This window comes from Lissotriton vulgaris, unplaced genomic scaffold (genome assembly GCF_964263255.1).
Source record: "Lissotriton vulgaris unplaced genomic scaffold, aLisVul1.2 SCAFFOLD_1275, whole genome shotgun sequence".
NCBI classification, from domain to species: Eukaryota; Metazoa; Chordata; class Amphibia; order Caudata; family Salamandridae; genus Lissotriton; species Lissotriton vulgaris.
The window spans coordinates 450,352-468,304 of NW_028246314.1; positions in this window are offsets into that span (position 1 = coordinate 450,352).

Sequence of the window (17,953 nt, forward strand, 5' to 3'; positions counted from 1 at the left end):
ATGTTCAAAGTCACTAGCCAGTGACTACCATGGAACCAGATTGGAACCAGGCGATGTCGGGTGCAAACAGGCATGGAGGTGTAGCTTCTCTCTGCGGCCACGTGGACACCGGGGGTCAAGGACGTCCATTTATTTATTTATTTATTTAGGTTTCTTGTAGAGCGCTAACAATCATCCCAAAGGGATATCACGGCGCTGAGTTTGCTAAAGTACGGGTGCAGAGGGCATTGTTGCTTGATTTAGTCGAGGTGGGGGAAAAGGAAAGTTTTTAGTTTTTTCCTAAATGCCAGGTGGCATTCTGTGAGTCGGAGGGCCACAGGCAGTTCGTTCCACTTCCTTGCTGCGACGTGGGAAAAGGCTCGTTCGCTTATCCTGGCTCTTTTAACCCGGGGGATGCTAGCTTGCGCCGAGAGTTGAGAGCGGAGGTTTCTGGTGGGAGTGTAGAAGTGAATCCTGTTTCTCAGTATGAGAGGTCCTGTCTGATGTAGTGCTCTATGAGTGATACATAACATTTTAAAAGTTGCTCTTTGCTTCATTGGCAGCCAGTGCAGATCACGCAGACAGTTTGAGGCCGAGTCGTATTTCCTTTTCATGCAGATGGCTTTGGCTGCTGCGTTCTGCACCAATTGAAGTTTGGTGAATAGGTACTCCGCCATGCCTACGAACAAGGAGTTTCCATAGTCCAGCCTGCTCATCAAGAGAGACTGAACTAGGATCCTTCTGCACTCTATTGGAACCCATGGAAAGACGCTTTTGAGCATTTTAAGGGTTGCAAAGCCTTTGCCGCATATAGTGGCTACATGAGTTTTCATGGAGAGGGAGGTGTCAATAGTTATTCCAAGGTTCTTCGCTGTTGGTGTCGGGGCAGGAGGGATACCCAGGGCTTCCGGCCACCAGGTGTCGTTCCACAGTTCAGTATGGCCTCCGAACAACAGTATCTCTGATTTGTCTGCATTTAGCTTAAGATAGTGCTTGTGCATCCAGTCAGCCAAATCAGAGAGACAGTTTATAAGCCTATCCTTGGGGTTATCCTCCTCATCCAAAATTACAGTAAGTTGGGTGTAATCGGCATAGGAACAGATTTCAACACCCCATCTTCTGCCAACTTCGGCGAGGGAAGACACGAAAACATTAAACATTGTAGGACTCAGCGAGGCACCTTACGGGACCCCGTATTTGATAATCCGGCGAGGGGATGAGAAATTGCCCAGGTGCACTGATTGTGATCTTTCCGATAGGAAAGACCGCAGCCATCCCAGTGCTCTGTCCCTGATGCCCCTGGATGCCAAGGTTTCGAGGAGCAGATTGTGGGGGACAGTGTTGAATGCTGCCGAGAGGTCTAACAGGATTAGGGCAACTGTTTTCCCCTGGTCCACATGCATTCTGATGTTGTCAAGCACAGCAAGGAGAGTAGTTTCAGTGCTGTTGTTGGCCCTAAATCCTGTTTGTGTAATGTCTAGGAGGTTGTTTGTTTCGAGAAAACTGACCAGTTGCCTGTTGACCAGTTTCTCCAGGACTTTCGACAGATAGGGAAGTTGGGAGATGGGTCTATAGTTGGCCGGGTTGTTGATATCAAGACCTGCTTTTTTTAGAAGGGGGTGACTGTGGCGTTCTTCCAGCTGGATGGAAATTCTGCTGTTTCTAGTGAATGATTCAGCACCTGCGTTACTGCAGGGCAGATCAGAGGAATGAGTTGCCGGAAAATATGGTGGGGGCAAGGGTCCAAGGGGGAGCCGGATTTAATTTCGAGCATAGCTTTGCCTACTTCCTCTTCGGAGAATGGGCCGAAGCTAGTGCAGTGGGCATGGGAGGTGGGTGGCTCGTGTACCTCCGGGAGGCCCGTCTCAGGATTGGGGAAGGAAGAATAGATCTTGTCTATCTTTTCACAAAAGATATTGTTAATTTTGTCGCAGCTGATTTGCGAGGGAACCAGATTAGATGATAAGCTGGGCGGGCAGCATAGCTCTTTGACAATTTTAAAGAGCTCTTTGGAGGAGTCTTTCTTCTCTAGAATTCTATTGGAAAAGTAGTCCTTTTTTGCCTTCCTAATGGCTTTAGTATATTGCGACAGTTCTTTTTTGTAGATTGTCCTGGTCTCTTGGGATCTCGTTAGCCTCCATTTGTGTTCGAGCATGGTGCATTTCCTTTTTAGTGATTTCAGTTCCTGGCCGTACCACTTTTCAGATATAGTGCGCCTGGGTTTAGGATTCCGACACTGTCGAGTGCAGTGCTCTAGAGCGGTTGCGATGTGGTCCTGAAGTCTATCTGTTGCTACATCAACACTTGTTTCTCCGGAAGGGGGATGTACAAAATGTTTCTTAAAAGTTTCAACCTTGAAGTTCGCAAAACTTCGTTTGTGGGTTGCTATCTGATAAGAAGGCCTGGTATTTTTGACCGGTAGGTGAATATCAAATTCAACCATAAAGTGGTCTGTCCACGGTAATGGTCTTATCCCTGAGATGGAGATAGGGTTAATATTGGAGAAAATCAGGTCGAGGGTATGTCCGACCCGGTGGGTTGGTTGCTTAATTAGCTGAGACAGCTGCAGTATCTCCATATTTTCAGGTAATTGTTTAGTGAGGGTGTTATTACTATCATCAAAGTGGATATTAAAATCCCCTAGGAGTAATATGTTTTTGTTCTGAAGACAAATTGGCATGACTTGTGCTAAAAGATGAGTGTTGAATTCCGCGGTGCAGCCCGGGGAGTTATAGATGATGGCTCCACCAAATAGGATGGTGGTGTTAGTGGATAGGGAAAATGCCATAACTTTGTGGATACCGACCTGAGTGATCATTTCCTGTCTACAAGTAAATAAGTCCATGAGTCGGTCACAAGCTGTCCCACTCAGGCTTCCCGCTGTTGACAGTGTTGGTAACTTGATTGAAGCCAACAGGCCTTGGCTAATGCAAGCCACGCAGTAGTCAAAAAAGGCTTGTTACTCGGACCAGCAAGGTCAGAGCGGGTGCTCCTTTTTACAGGAGCGAGTGCAAGTCAGGAGCAACCAGACCCGCAGTGTAGTTTGTCGCTTTCATCGCCAAGATGGCCGCTGACCACGTGGCTAGTGGCCGGGATGGCGCGTCAAGTGGCACAATGCAAAAGGGTCCCACGCAGATCGTGGAGATGCTGGGGGGCTGATCTTCGGTGCAAGGGCTGCTCGGTGGAGGGGGTTCTCAGTCCCCAAAGCACAATGTCGAGGATGCCTCTGATGCTGCGCAGTCAGCTTTTCGAGTGTCTTCCAAGAGGTCCGGTCCCACGTCTCTCCGTGCCTCCACGGGTCCCTTCTTTGCAGGGACTGTGGATCGGGCTGTGAGAAGTCTGAGAGCCTGGGTCTCGTCAGGCTCTGGGCTCGGGCTTTGGCGGGAGGCAGCGGCAAAGCAGACGTCAAGTTGCTGGTTGGTACCTGTGTTCACAGGATGGCAACTCCTAGGCCACAAGGGAGATACTCTTCAGTCTTCTGTGCAGCAGAATGTCTAAGTCCAGTCGTCTTCTTAGTTTCAAGTTGATTCAGGATGATCTAAGGTGCTCTGGCACTGCTCCCACTCTTATTCCCAATCTGAGGGGTGGATCACCTACTAGGTCCCTCCTCTGGGTGGGACAAGGAAGGGTGGCGGTTACACCCCCTTTCCTTTGTCCAGCTCCTCGCCAGGCCTGGGTCTGGAAAGTTCCAGGACTGGTTTGGACTGGCTTATGCACGGGGACACCTTGTGTGCCCCGGGCATGTCTCAATCTATTCAGCTCTGTCCTACCCAATACACAAAATCCTGTCTGGGGTGGTGCTCGCACCTCCCAAGGCAGGAAACCCTTTGTCCAAGCCTTTCTCGCTGGAAGGACTCCCAGCAGCAGGAGGTCAGACTTGTGTCTGTGGTGGCAGTGTCCATTTTGTGGCGCTGAGGCTCTGGTTAACTTTAACCGGGGTTAAGGCTACAAACATGTCGTGTCCCTCTAGAAGGGTGGAATGCTATCCCCGTTGACAGAACTGTCGAGGGGATAGTATTCCAAATCGTATGACACCTTACTCGACATGTTTTGATAAAGCCAAACCAAAGTTAGCAAATAACCGCAAGGATTATAATGCACTTAAGAGTATATGGTATGGCAATATCCCGGAACAGCTTAGGGAGTTGTTCCCGACAGCTGCAGACAGGCTCAGCTCATGCTAGAGCACCATCTCACATATTTCCAAGCACTCTGCCTCCAGGATTGATGAGGCCTTCCATAGGAGTGGCTGATAGGAACATATGTGTCCAGTTAAGGTTAGATATAGGGATACTATATCTAAGCAAGAGGTGATTACACCAACTTACCCCAGCTGAGTGATCAGCCAGTTGTGTCAAATATGGAGGCCTGGCCAGGGGTGGCACAATACATGCTGGTAGGCCTTGGAAACACCTATGCCCTGGGTACCTAGGGTACACTGTTACAGGGGCCAATAAGGCGAACCAGTTCCAATTGTGTATGCACCTAAGGTACATGGAGTCCATTTTAACGAGAGAGCAATCAGCCTGGGGCCCTGAATAGCAGGATCCCAGGCCAACTATGTCAAAAACCAGCTACCACCAGTTTGGGGGTAACCATAGTCAGATATCCACCTTCCTACACATCCTGAGCCTCATTTTGGACCTAATTGCTCTCTAAGGGCCACATGTATCATCATGCCAATTTGCGATTTCTAAATAGCGATTTTTAAGGAATCGTTATTTAGAAATCGCAAAATGGTATGTATGTAGGAAATCGCTTCTTTTTAGCGATTCCTTAACATTCCTAAATTGCGATTAGCAGATTGCTAATCGCAAATTTCCCATTCATTTCTATGGGCCAGGAGGCCCATAGGAATGACGGGGAAATTTGCGATTAGCAATTTGCTAATCGCAATTTAGGAATATTTTCAAGGGTGCAGGGGTGTCAGAAGAACACCCTGCTGCACCCCTGAAAATGACATGTGTGGGCATATGGAGCACATACATGCCCTAAGGGCATGTATGAGCATCATATGTCACCTTTGTATTTTAAATAAATTGCTTTTTCAAAAGAATTCGCAACTTACCACCAACTAGAAGTTGGTGGTAATTTGCCATTCCTTATTGGCATTTTTGCAAAATGCAGCTGCCAGATTATTACTAGGTTTACCAAAATTCAAAATGCAGCTGCCAGATTATTACTAGGTTTACCCAAATTCCAATCCATCTAAAAAGAAATTAATAAACTTCACTTTCTCCCAGTAAGAAACCTCAAATTCTAGGCTCAATGCATTGCCTACAAAGCCTTGAAAAATTCTGACCCTGACTTCTTTAGGCATCTTTTTAAGTGGCAGCAGCCCACCAGACTCCTGCACTCTGTTGGGGCAAAGCCATTTGTTACACCCAGATTCTGAAAATCGAATTGGGGTGGGAAGAAGTCTGATCACAGAAACAGCTAAGCTGCGGAACACTCTCCCCCTTATATTAGAAACCTGTTCTCACTGTTCTCCTTCAGGAAGGAGCATAACACGTGGCTGTTTTATAACTAATATCTTCATCCATTCAAGTTTCTTCTTGGTCTCAGGGACAAGGCACCTCAGGGTATGCAAGTGTTAACTAAATTGTATTAACATAACATAGAGTGGAGTTGCATACAGTGCAGTATAGTGTTGCACAGTGGAGTGGCTCTTAGCGGAGTGTAGTACAGTGGCATAGAGTGGGATAAAGTGTATTAGAGTGGAGTATAGTGGAGTGGAGTACAATGGAGTGGAGTAGGGTAGAGTAAAGTGTCATAGAGTGGAGTAACATGTCGTAGAATATAGTGGCCTGGAGTGCAGTAGAGTGGAGGGGCTAAGTATACAGCTGAGTAAAGTGTCATGGATTGGAGTACCATGTTGTACAGTAGAGTGCAGGGGAGTGTCATACACCATTTGAAAGTAATGTACACTAAAGTAGAGTGAAGTGGCATATGGTCTAGTTGATTTTTGTAGGGTGAAATGGTGTATAGTAGAGTGTTATAGAGTGGTACAGTGGATTGGCATACAGTGTTATAGAGTACAATGTCATTGAGTGGAACGGAGTATTGTGCAGTGCAGTAGTGGAATAGAGAGGAGTACTGTGTCAGAATAGAATGGAGTAAATTGGAGTACAGTGCCATATGATGAATTGTGAACAGTTTTATAAAGTTAACTACGGTATCATGGAATAGAATGTTGTACAGTGGCATGCAGTGTGCCAAAGTGTTGTTGAGTGAAGAGGTAGAGATAGGAGTAATGGGCCCGATTCACAGAATTAACTTAAGACAAAATCCTAAACGTACTACTTTTGGTATTCACAGAATGCACTTACTACTTTTGGTATTCACAGAATGGATTTACGACTACTAACTTTACGTCCCGGAGGCGGAGCTTCAGGCTTGAAGGCGGAGCTTCCGGGTCGGAGATAGGGATTTGGCCATGGCTGAAATCTCCACCTCTGGGCTGGAAGCTCTGCCTCCAAGCCAAAAGCCCCACCTCTGGGCTGCAAGCTCCGCCTCCAAGCCAGAGGCTCCGCCTCCGGGCCAGAATTTCTGTCCCGAGTGCAGACGTAAAGTCAGTAGTCGTAAATCTATTCTGTGAATACCAAAAGTAGTAAGTGCATTCTGTGAATACCAAAAGTCGTCAATTTGGGTGTTGGCCGCCCTGCCAGTGTCATGCACATGGTTTCTGAGGAGGGTGAAAAAGTCTGCTAAGTTATTGAGGTTTTTGGTTGAGGCTTGGATGAGTACAATGCCGCTTTTGTAGAGGGTGATGTTGAGGTCAGCTCGCAGGGTTGTGGAGGGCGCTATTGAGAGCTTAATGCAGTAAGGAATTTTCCCAGTTGTGGGTACACTGAGGAGGTACGCAAAGGCATTGGGGAGGTACGCAAAGGCATTGGTCCAAGAGAGGGTTCTTCTGGAGTAGGAAGTGAGATTGTTGATGACTGTGCCTTTGTCCGCACTGAAAATAAGGTCAGAGATCAGTGCCTCAGGGTGATTTTTCAGGGTGATGTGCTTGACATTTTTTGTCGAGGTTTTGGAGAGGGGGTTAAACCAGGGTGTATGAGTTTACCCCAGTAGTGGTCAGGCCAGGACTTACCATGTTGGCTAGGGTTGGGCACTATAGAAGAGACATGGGTCAGTAAGCAGCAGATTTCCTTACGTCCATGATCATTAGGATAGTAACCTTTTGTTGTTAAAGCTTTTATTCGACATTTTTGTCATAAAGCCAATACAAAGTAAAATACATGTTTTACACATATTATCATTAAAAATTGATTACAATAAATACAACTTTACAGTCATTCATAGTGTGCAAATATGCGGGTAGGTGCAAAGTACAGTTGTGCTATAGTGCATCGATCATATATTTTAAAGAAAAGAAGGGGATGTATATGCCGGGTTTTTTTGACAAGACCAAGTCAATTATTAAAGAACAGTTATATGCATTTGGAAATAAATAATTAAAAGCCAGAAGATAAAATCTAAAACTTTTTCCCTAAATTAACATTCCAAGTTTCTTTCTGATTATACAAACTCCGTGAAGGTATCTACTCAAACCAAATACTATTAACCTACTGTTCAAGGATCTGAGTATGCGCTCTGCCTCTTTGTATGAACGTACCCCCAAGTTTTTACAAAGGGGTATAATCCATTTTTTTCGAGGTGAAACATATAGCGGGCAGAAAAAGAGGATGTGAGCCTCATCTTCTTTCAAGTGCAAGTCACAGCAGGTACAATAAGGAACTTTACTTACACCTCCCCACCTATGAGTGTTTGCATTGATTTGTAGAACCCCATACCTAAATTTGAGGAAGACAGATTTAGCCAGAGGGGGTTCGATTTCATCCATGAAACATTCAAATACGGGGTGGTCCTTAAATTGCAGGAATGTGCACGTTAGTGAACCAGTAGCATGATCATATATATGTATATTCACATAGTTCCAGTAGGCGGATTTTACTTGGATCTTACAGATATTTGGTGAATTGATAGATGTAGCTGGTGTTTCCCAGAAGTGTGATAAACCTATTTCTATGAGCCAATAGGATACATGTTTCAGCCACTTGATTGATTTAAAAGAATCCAGCTCCCTGACTTCCAATAAACCTGCTCTATAGTCAGCTAGTTCCGGAGTAGACCATAGTCTCACCCAATAGAGCAGTGGTCGCAGCCAACATAAGAGGTTTGTACGTTTTATATTAATGTCTAAGTAGACCGGCACTATGGGTGTTCTTACAGGCAGTCTTAATATGCGTCTAAAAAACGTATTTTCTTCAACATCAAACGTTTTTTTAGAGTAGGGCCCCCAGATCTCAGCCCCGTACAAAGCAGCAGATTGAGCTTTAGCTTTGAACACCTCGATCGCAGGAGTTATGGCTTTGGATGTGCTCCCACCGTGGATCTTTAGAATGGGGAATGAGTTCTGTTTGAGTATTAGCCTACTTTTATCAAGTTGGTTTGACCAAGACATACTGCTGTCCAGCCTAATACCCAGATAATCAAAAGAATCTACATATTCCAGTTTGGTGTTATTTAGGGCCAGGTTTTTCTTAAATGATTTGGAGGGATTGATGGCCATATATTTTGTTTTAGACAAATTAATTTCCAACCCCTTCATCTCACAATAACTATTGAATTTATTTATTAAATTTTGCAGGCCTTTGGGAGTTTGGGATATTAGGATGGTGTCATCCGAGAATAGTAGTGCTGTGACTGCCTCATTGCACAGTTTCGGTGAATCATGGTTACATTGGACTAGGTAGTGGGGAATGTCGTTTACAAACAGAGAAAATAGGGTTGGGGCCAGTACACACCCTTGTCTCACCCCCCTTTTCACTGGAATGGGTCGGGTGAGTTCTCCGTTTCTTCCCCACCTTACTTTGGCAAAGTTGTTAGTATGCAGTTTTATAATATTAACTAACAGTTCGTCCGGGACGCCCATCTTCTTTAAACATTCCCATAATAAGTGGCGTGGAACAAGATCGAACGCTGAGCGTAGATCCATAAATGCAACATAAATGCTACACTTCTTTATCTTAACGTATTTCCAGCATATACACATGAATCTGTAACTTGATCCACTGTGCTAGTTTTGGATCTGAAACCTGCTTGGAATTTGGAGAGGATTTCAGAATCATCAATCCATATTAAAAGTCGATTTAAAATATGTCTGGCAAAAATTTTTTGTAAAATATCGATTAAACTAATCGGTCTATAATTACCCGGGTTGTACCGATCCCCTTTTTTAAAAATGGTTACTATTTCAGCCCCTTTCCACGTTTCGGGGATCGGGGTTCCTAGTAAGATTGAATTACACAAATAGTTTATGTAGGGGCACCATACCTCGATGTTATGGGTGAATAAGTCACCAGGTAATTTGTCCGGACCCGGAGCTTTACCCCCCTTAATTGCTTTTATTGCACACAGAGTTTCCTTAGTGCTAAATTGCACAGGATTAATACCCTGGACGGGAGACTCAGTGTAACTATATTCGACCGGGGGCCCAACTTGGTCATACAAAGCCACAAAATGATCAAACCAGACCTTTTCATCCAGAAAGAAGTCCCTATTGGAATTGCCTGTTTTGTTGTTTTTGGCTATTAAGTTCCAGAAAGTACATTGGTCATGTTGCTTAGCGGCACTCAAAAGGTCTTCCCATATTCGCTCATCCCATTCCCGTCTTGCAGTATACATAAGGTTTTTGTATGCTTTCCTACATTCTCTGACCCTCAGCTGGTCTTTAGACTTCACGGCAATTATTAAATTAGTTTTGGCTAGATGACACTGTTTGTTGTACCATGGTGTCTCTAGTTCCAATTGCCTGTTTGTGTTGACTTTTTTATTTGTACAGTTTTTGCTCAGGAGAGGTGTTAGTGATTCCACAAGGTGGTGATGCATTTTCAGGACCTCGTGGGATCCCAACCTTAAGTTTACATATTGGGGGATGATGTCTGAGAAGGTGCTATAAATTTCACAGAGTATCTCTTCCTTAGCTAGGATGTGAGGCCATTTAATTGCCTTCCTGTTGTTAGAGATGACTACCTCAGCTACCCCACTCTCACTTTCCATCCTGCTGTCATATTCCAAAAAAGGGTCAGGTGAAAGCCGTAACTGCAACGGAAAGTGGTCGCTCTCAGGTCTGTTCACGACCTTGAAAGCCAGCAGTAAATACCAGAGGCTAGTTGAAATTAGCATGAAGTCGATCAAGGAATTAAACAACCCCTTACTATAAGTGTTGTTAGCCGGTTTATCCGGATCTAGTCGACCGTTACATGCCCGCAACCCATGGGATACAGTCAGATCAAATATTTGCATAGCTGCCACTGTACATTTTGCATGCTTTACATTGGCTAAGGGGGGAATTTCAAACGCTCTGTCTTCGTTTTCCAATAATTTTTCGAGCCCCTTTAAGGGCTCAAACTGGCAGTTGAAATCCCCACCTATGTATATTTTAGACTCGGGCTCCAAATTAACTAGATAGGAACTAAGTTGTTCAATAACCAGTGATAACTTATTTTTTGGAGAAGGTCTGTTGTAGACATTTATCATGTAAACATCTCCCAAGTTCCTGGTGGTTAACTTTACGCCTAGTAGGTCATTGGAGGCAAAATTTAAAGGTGATACCACAACGTCTAGGGATGTGCTTATCCAGATTGTTAAGCCCCCGGAGGGCCTACCCCTTACTGATGCGGTTGCCCCCTTGAAAAACGTTTTGAAACCAAGTCTATGTACGATGTTAGTAGCCCATGTTTCTTGCAAGAGAATAATTTCGTGCTCCTCCATAAAGGAGCTCCAGTTTCTATCCCCCAGATTTCTAGACAGCCCTGCAATGTTCCATGACAGTATCTTAAAGTCTCGGATGGATTTGCAAGGTTCTTGGTTGATTGGGTGGCTTCTAATCAAGGGTTCACCCTCATTGGGATTATCCAGGGGTGCCAATAGTGGCACCTGATTCCAATGTGTTTCGCTGGGCAATGGTGGTGTTTGTGGACTGTTACCCTCGGTGCTACCTTCTACAATTGGAGCCGGCCCTTGTTGGTCAGTTGCGTTTCTTCCGGGTAATTTCCCTGGTTGCTTTGTTTTGTGGTTTCCGTTCCCAACATGCTGATCCTCAGAAAAGGAGGTAGTAGTCGTGCTTGTAAATACAACATCTTCGTATGTTTGTCAATTGCCCCACCATGACCAGTTGTTGTCAGACCCTGGGTTTGTCGGAGGTATCCTTCCAATTGGGGTCGGAGGGTCGAAGAAAGAGTATTTATTAGCCAACAGTCCTGGGTGATATGGTACTCTGCTGTCTTGTTTCCATTGTATTGGATAAAAATAACTAAGGTCGCAGGTCCCAATTCCACGATTGTTGCTTCGCGGCTGTTGACTATATACAAGCTGGGCAACAGAGGGGTCTTTGAAGTTGACCAAAATGCAATCCCCTTCAATGTCTTTTGATCTTGTTCCTACCCAACTAACTCTTCGAACCTGAATGACTTGGCAATTGACTGTGTAGGGTAAGGGTCTGTTTTCCTTTAGCCAATATAGGGTCTTATTTTTTAGCTCGTCATATGTTTCCCTTTTGTTCGGTTTCAATGGTGGAACCCCAGTAAGAACTGCCACGTATGGTTGGCATCCTGGTGGGAGATGGGCGTTAGGAACCCTTTTAGGCACTTGGAAGTCGATATTGCAGTCAGATGTTTGAGCTCTAGTGCCGTTGCTGGTGCCTGCAGGTGACCTTTCATTGGTTAATTTAGTGGGTACCCTGATTCCTGTGGTACTTGTGTTTGTTGATTGTTTTGTTTTGCGTGGAGCTGGCTTTGGTGGAGCAGCCAGTTGCGTTCTATCGCTGGATGGTGGGTCTTTCCGGGGCACCTTGCTAGGTCCTCCCAGTACAGTGTTAGTCCTGTTTGAGTCCAATGCCTTGTCCCTTTTTGCTTGGCGAGGAGGTGGGGCTGGTTTAGTTGTTGTTGGGCTTGACCTTTTAGAACAATAAGAAAAAGGAAATTGTCTGGGTCGTAAGTGAGAAGAAATTTCTAGATCTTTTCCAGGTTCAACACATCTTTTATTGACTGCTATAGCAGGTCAGTGCCACTTCGAGATGGCCGCCACCTGAACGAGGCTCAGGGTGCAGCTGTCGTCCCTTGTTTCTTTTTATGGTGCAGTCCTCTTTCTGTTGCTGTTGTCATGTGCTGCCATTTTCGTGGGTAAAAAGGCAGAGGCAGTATGGAGGGGCAGTTTTGTATACAAACGGCTGGGGGCAATAAAGCTGTTGTGCCATAGACCGACAACTGCAAGGTACTGCTAAAATTTCCGATACCATACCCACCCCTGTAGACTGGATATCGCTATGTCTCTGCTGACGGTACATGCCAAATTGTGTGAGGCTTCTCCACTGTAGACTCTTCCCTGGAATAAATCCTCAGGGCAGGCTCATCGCTTCACGGCCTTTTGGCATCCCTGCTGCCTCAAGCACGATCGCCGCAAGAGCACTGCATTGGGGGCGAGGCGGTAAGAAGCTTCCCAGGGCTTCGGTTCGTGGTGTGTGTGCCTGTCACTGGAGGGAAACCTGCATAGGCGTACAGCGCAAGTCCGCTAGTTCCCCTGCGGGTCACAGTTTTGGAGGCTTGAGATGTAGGATATCGCCTTGCAGCGTCTTGACATCTCTACAGCCCCAAGAGTGATCGGTAGGTCAGCACTGCATGGGGTGGCAATGCGGCAATCAGCTCCCCAGGGCCGTAGCCAGAAGGAAAGACTCACCTGAGGGCCAGCGCAACATTCTCCAGTTTGCGGCAAGTCACAGGCTCAGGGGCCCAAGATGATGAGTGACCTGCAGCGGGGTGGGGGAGAGGGGTGTGTCGGACTCACCAAAGTCACCAGGTCTGGATGATAGAGGTTATTAATATGTCGTAGAGCATAGTGGTATTCTGTGGAGTATACTGACATAGTGTAGGTAGCAAACTGTTATAAATTGGAGTAAGGTCTTGTACAGTAGAGCGCAGAGTGGGGTCGCATAGAAAATTGTTGTATGGTGGAGTGTTATACATTGGAGTGTATGGGTCTAGAGTGAACTATAGAATTGGACATTTTAGACTACAGGGATAGAGTGGAGTGGAATGTCATAGAGTGCCATGAAGTATGGTAGACTGTTAAAGCATGGAGTTGTAGAGATTGGGGGAGAGTGTCATACAATAGAGTTGATTACCATAAATTAAAGTAGCATACATTGGAATAGCGTACAATGGGTTGTAGAAGAGTAGAGTGGCATAGAGTTGAAAAGCATAGAGTTGAGTGGTGTACAGTGAATTAGGTGTAGAGTGGAGTAGGCTACAGTGGATTAGCGTAGATAGGAGTGGCATACATTGAAGTAGCGTAGCGTAGAACTGAGGAAGATGTTATAAATTGTAATGGTGTCTCATACAGTACAGTGGAGGGCTGTGTTATACAGTGTTTGAAACTGTCAGTTGAGTATAGTGTTGTACAATAGAGAGCACAGACAGATAATCGAGTGCAAATTTGGACAGCAGAGTGTATGGAGATAGAGTTTAGTAGAGTGGCATGGAGTGTAGTAGAGCTTTGTAGAGTGAGTTATATAGAATAGCGGAGAGTACACTGAAGTGGCGCAGAGTGGAATATCATAGAGTGACGTGGCATAAAGTCGACTAGCATAGAGTAGTGTAGACTGGAGTGCCGTACAGTGGAGTGGTGTAGAGTGTAATAGCGTACTGTGTAGTAGTGGAGAGGAATGATGTCCAGTGAAGTGGTTTAAACTGGAGTGGTGTATTGTGAGGTAGGACACAGTGTAATAGCACACAGTGAGGTGGTGTACAGTAGAGTGGGATAGGGTTGAATATCATAGAGTAGAGGGGCAAAGACTGAAGTTGTGTACAGTGTCTTGAATAGAATGGAGTGGCATACAATGGAATAGCATAGAGTGGAGTATAGAGTAGTAGTGTAGAGTAGAATAGCATAGAGTGCAGTGGAGTATAGTGACGTGGTTTTGACTGGAATAGCACATATTGGCATAGCGTACATTGCAGTACCGTACCGTACAGTGAAGTGCTGTAGCTTGAGTGGCACACACTGGAATGGGGTAGAGTGTGTAAAGCATATCATGGAGTGGCGTACAGTGGGGTGAAGTACAGTGAAGTGGTGTCCAATAGAATAGCAAATAATGAAGTGGGGTAGAGTGTGGAGTGGCCAATAGTGGAGTGGCATAAAATGAAATGGCATTGAGTGGAATACCATATACTAGATTAGCATATAGCAGAATTGCATACATTGGAGTGGAGTAACTTGAAGAGACATAGAGTGGAGTTGCATACAATGTACTAGTGTATAGTAGATTTTTGTAAAGTCTAATAGAGTAGAGCGGAGTGGCACAGAGCTGAGTGTTGTACAGTGGAATGGCTTTGAGGGTAATAATGTGGAGTAGAGTACAGTGGAGTGGCATTTAATGGAGTGGTTTAGACTGGAGTGACATACAGAGGTGTGGGGTAGAGTGTAATAGCATACAGTGTAATTTGAATATATTGAAGAGGGGTCCAAACAAATGCATAGAATGAAGTGGCATTGAGTGAAGTAGCACCGAGTGTTGTACTTCAGAATGGTGTTGAGGGTAATAATGTAGAGTGGAGTAGAGTACAGTGGAGTGGCATATATTGCAGTGGTGTAGACTGGAGAGCCATACACTGGAGTGGCGTAGAATGGAGTAGTGTACAGTGGAGTGGAATACAGTAGAATATGGTACAGTGGAGTGGTGTACAGTAGAAAGCATAGTTTGGAATAGTGTATAGTGGAGTAGCATCCAGTGGATTGGCGTACAATGGAGAAACAGAGACTGGAGTGGTGTACAGTGGCATTGCGTACAGTGTATTAGTTAATGGTAACGTTAATGAGATTTATAAGAGCGCACGAATACCAAACGGTATCTTGGCGCATTAGCAGAGAGTGGAGTGACATACAGTAGAGAGGCATAGAGTGAAATGTCATACAGTGGAGTAGCACATAGTGGAGTGGGTACAGAGGGGTGGCATATGGATGTATGTGAAATTTAGTAGCAATGTAGAATATGGTGTGCAGAGTAACGCAAGACAGTGAATTTGGCTGCCTCAAGTTTCTCCGAATTTGCCAATCAAAGGAGGGCCATCCATGGTGGCCTTGTGTTCCTTGTGATGCAAGGGTACCACAAGCCAATAATACAGTTAGGCCTTAGTTATAGTTTCGGGCGGGTATACTTTGCAGCTTACCGTTGTACAAGCCAGTATATCATCGCGTAATGGCTGTTTTACAAGAATGAAAAGTCAGCTATATTCTTTTTAACTACACTTTGGCTGTGTTCAGTGTTAGGGCCTTAGAGTTAGGCAAGTGGGAGGTCTCTACCTACTACCACTTTATTAAAGTGGTAATAGGTAGGGAAATGTAATAATTTTTTTTTTTAATATTTTTAAATAGGTTTACGTCCACATACTGCAAACATTTGTGAAACTCCGCAAACGTACTGCAGTGACAGATATCACTAGGTTTAAAATACTCATACCTTTGAAAAATACTTACCAAACTTAACTACAGGCACCAAAAAGCATCATCTCTGCACCATAATGTATAATTCTGCCAACTTTAATGTAAATTAATTCTGCTGTTTTTGCGCTATTTCAAATAAAATAGTCTATGGAAAATGTATTTATTTAATTTTATTTAGTCACTTGTAAAGCGCGAACAGCTACCCCCAACGGGGGTGTCCCGGCGCTGACAACGTGTGAAGTCCTAGAGGGTCCATCAGAGAGCTCCGTCAGGCTAGATCCGAGAGAAAAAACAGGTTTTGAGTTTCCTGCGAAAAACAACCTCGGATGAGAGAAATCTGAGTTCTTCTGGAAGGGAGTTCCACAATCTGGAAGTGGCCACGGCAAAAGCTCTACCACCTGTGCGAGTCAGACGAAAGCGTGGGCAAAACATAAGCCCAAGATGGTTGGATCTGAGATCCCTTGTGGCAAGAGATCGCCTGATTATGAGCCTTAAGAATGCCGTGCCACGACCATTGAGAGCTCTGAAGGCAAAGACCAAGGCCTTGAACTGGATGCGATATCTCACATGTAGCCAATGGAGTTTGGCCAGGTGAGGTGAAATCGAGTGGCGAAAAGGGATGTTGCAAATCAGCCGGGCCGCTGAATTCTGCACAAGTTGCAGCCGATTAATGAGATATGCAGGGGCGCCGACATAAAGACTGTTTGAATAATCCAGATGGGATGTGATTAGAGCATGTACTACTGTTCTGCGGGACTCGAAAGGCAGAAAAGGGATGATTTTTTTAATCATTCTGAGTTTTCCGAAACAAGATGATGAAACCTTATTAATTTGGGTCTTGCAGGACAGCGCTGTGTCAAATTGAAAGCCCAAGTTGCGAGCAGCTTGAACAGGCACAGGAGGGGGATTAAGTTGAGATGGCCACCAAATATTGGAGGGAATGGCAGATTTTTGATTAAAAAATAGCACCTCAGTCTTGTCAGTATTTAATTTAAAATTATTGGTGGACATCCATGAGGCGATGTTAACCAGACAGTGGCGGAAGCGGGCCAGGGAGCTGTCAGAATGATCTTTAAAAGAAAACACAAGCTGAGTGTCATCAGCATAAAAGATCACTCTGACGCCCCATGCCTTGACTAACTCCGCCAGCGGCCTTAGGTACACATTAAATAAGAGAGGACTGAGGGCAGATCCCTGCGGAACCCCCATCTCAATGGTTTCTTGGTGGAAACAAAGGGTCCAAGGGAAACCTGTTGAAATATGCCAGACAAGAAAGATTTCACCCAAGCCAGGGGAGTTTCCTCCAATGCCCACCTCCTGCAGGCGAATCAGTAGAGTGTCATGTGAGATAGTATTGAATGCTGCGGATAGGTCGAGGAGGACCAACATGGCCTCCTCGCCCCTATCCACACACTCGTGAATAGATTCAGACACTTCCAACAAAGTTGATTCTGTGCTAAAATCAGGCCTAAATCCTGACTGTGTATCATGAAGGAGGTGGTTAGTTTCTAAAAATTCAGACAGCTGCTCCTGTACCGCTTTCTCCAACACTTTTTCCGGCTTGGGGAGCAGTGAAATGGGGCGGTAATTGTTAAAGCATAGTGGGTCAGCGCCTGTTTTTTTTAGAATAGGTATCAGCAGTGCCTGTTTCCATAAAGAAGGAAAAAGGCCTGACTGCAAAGAAGAGTTCCAAATTTCTAACAAGGGCTTAATCAATAATGGTGCTAAGTCACTAAAGACATGAGCTGGAGCAGGGTCCAAAGGAGAGCCAGATTTACATTTCAGAAACAGTGTCAGAGCGTGATCTTCCGTCAGTGGCTTAAATGAGGTAAACACTTCCGCACAGATGGTGGCCTGGGCTGGCTGTGCAGAGGTGGGAATATGCTGGATGTTTACTGTGATATTATTAATTTTCTCATAAAAAAATCAGATAGTCCTTCACTGAGTGATTGGCTTGGGATGATTTGAGAGGCCATTGCAGAAGGATTGGCAAAATCCTTAACAATATTAAAAAGGGTCTTCATAGAATTTTCTGCACTTTGGATTTTATCTGCAAAATACTCTTTCATGGCCATACGTTTCAGTTTGTGAAACTCTTTAAGAGCAGATCTATAATGGGCTTTAGCCTCCGGGTCTTATACCCGGTGCCAAATTCGCTCCAGTTTCTTACGACTGCTTCTGTTTTCTCGTAACGACTGTGTGAACCAAGGGGCCGAAGGCTTGGATCTTAAAGAGGAGAGGTTTTTCAAGGGGGCAATTTGCTCAATAGCATCAAGAAGATCTTTATTAAGTGAGGCAACACGTTCATTGAGATCGTTAGCTGGTGAGGCCGGAAAGCTCTTAAATCCCTGTTCCAAAGCAGGGCCGGTAACTTTGTGCCAATTTCTACCCTTGCCTCTGCAAATAGTTTCTATCCTAGGTGACTTGGATATGGACACCTCAAACGGGATTAAATGATGATCAGTCC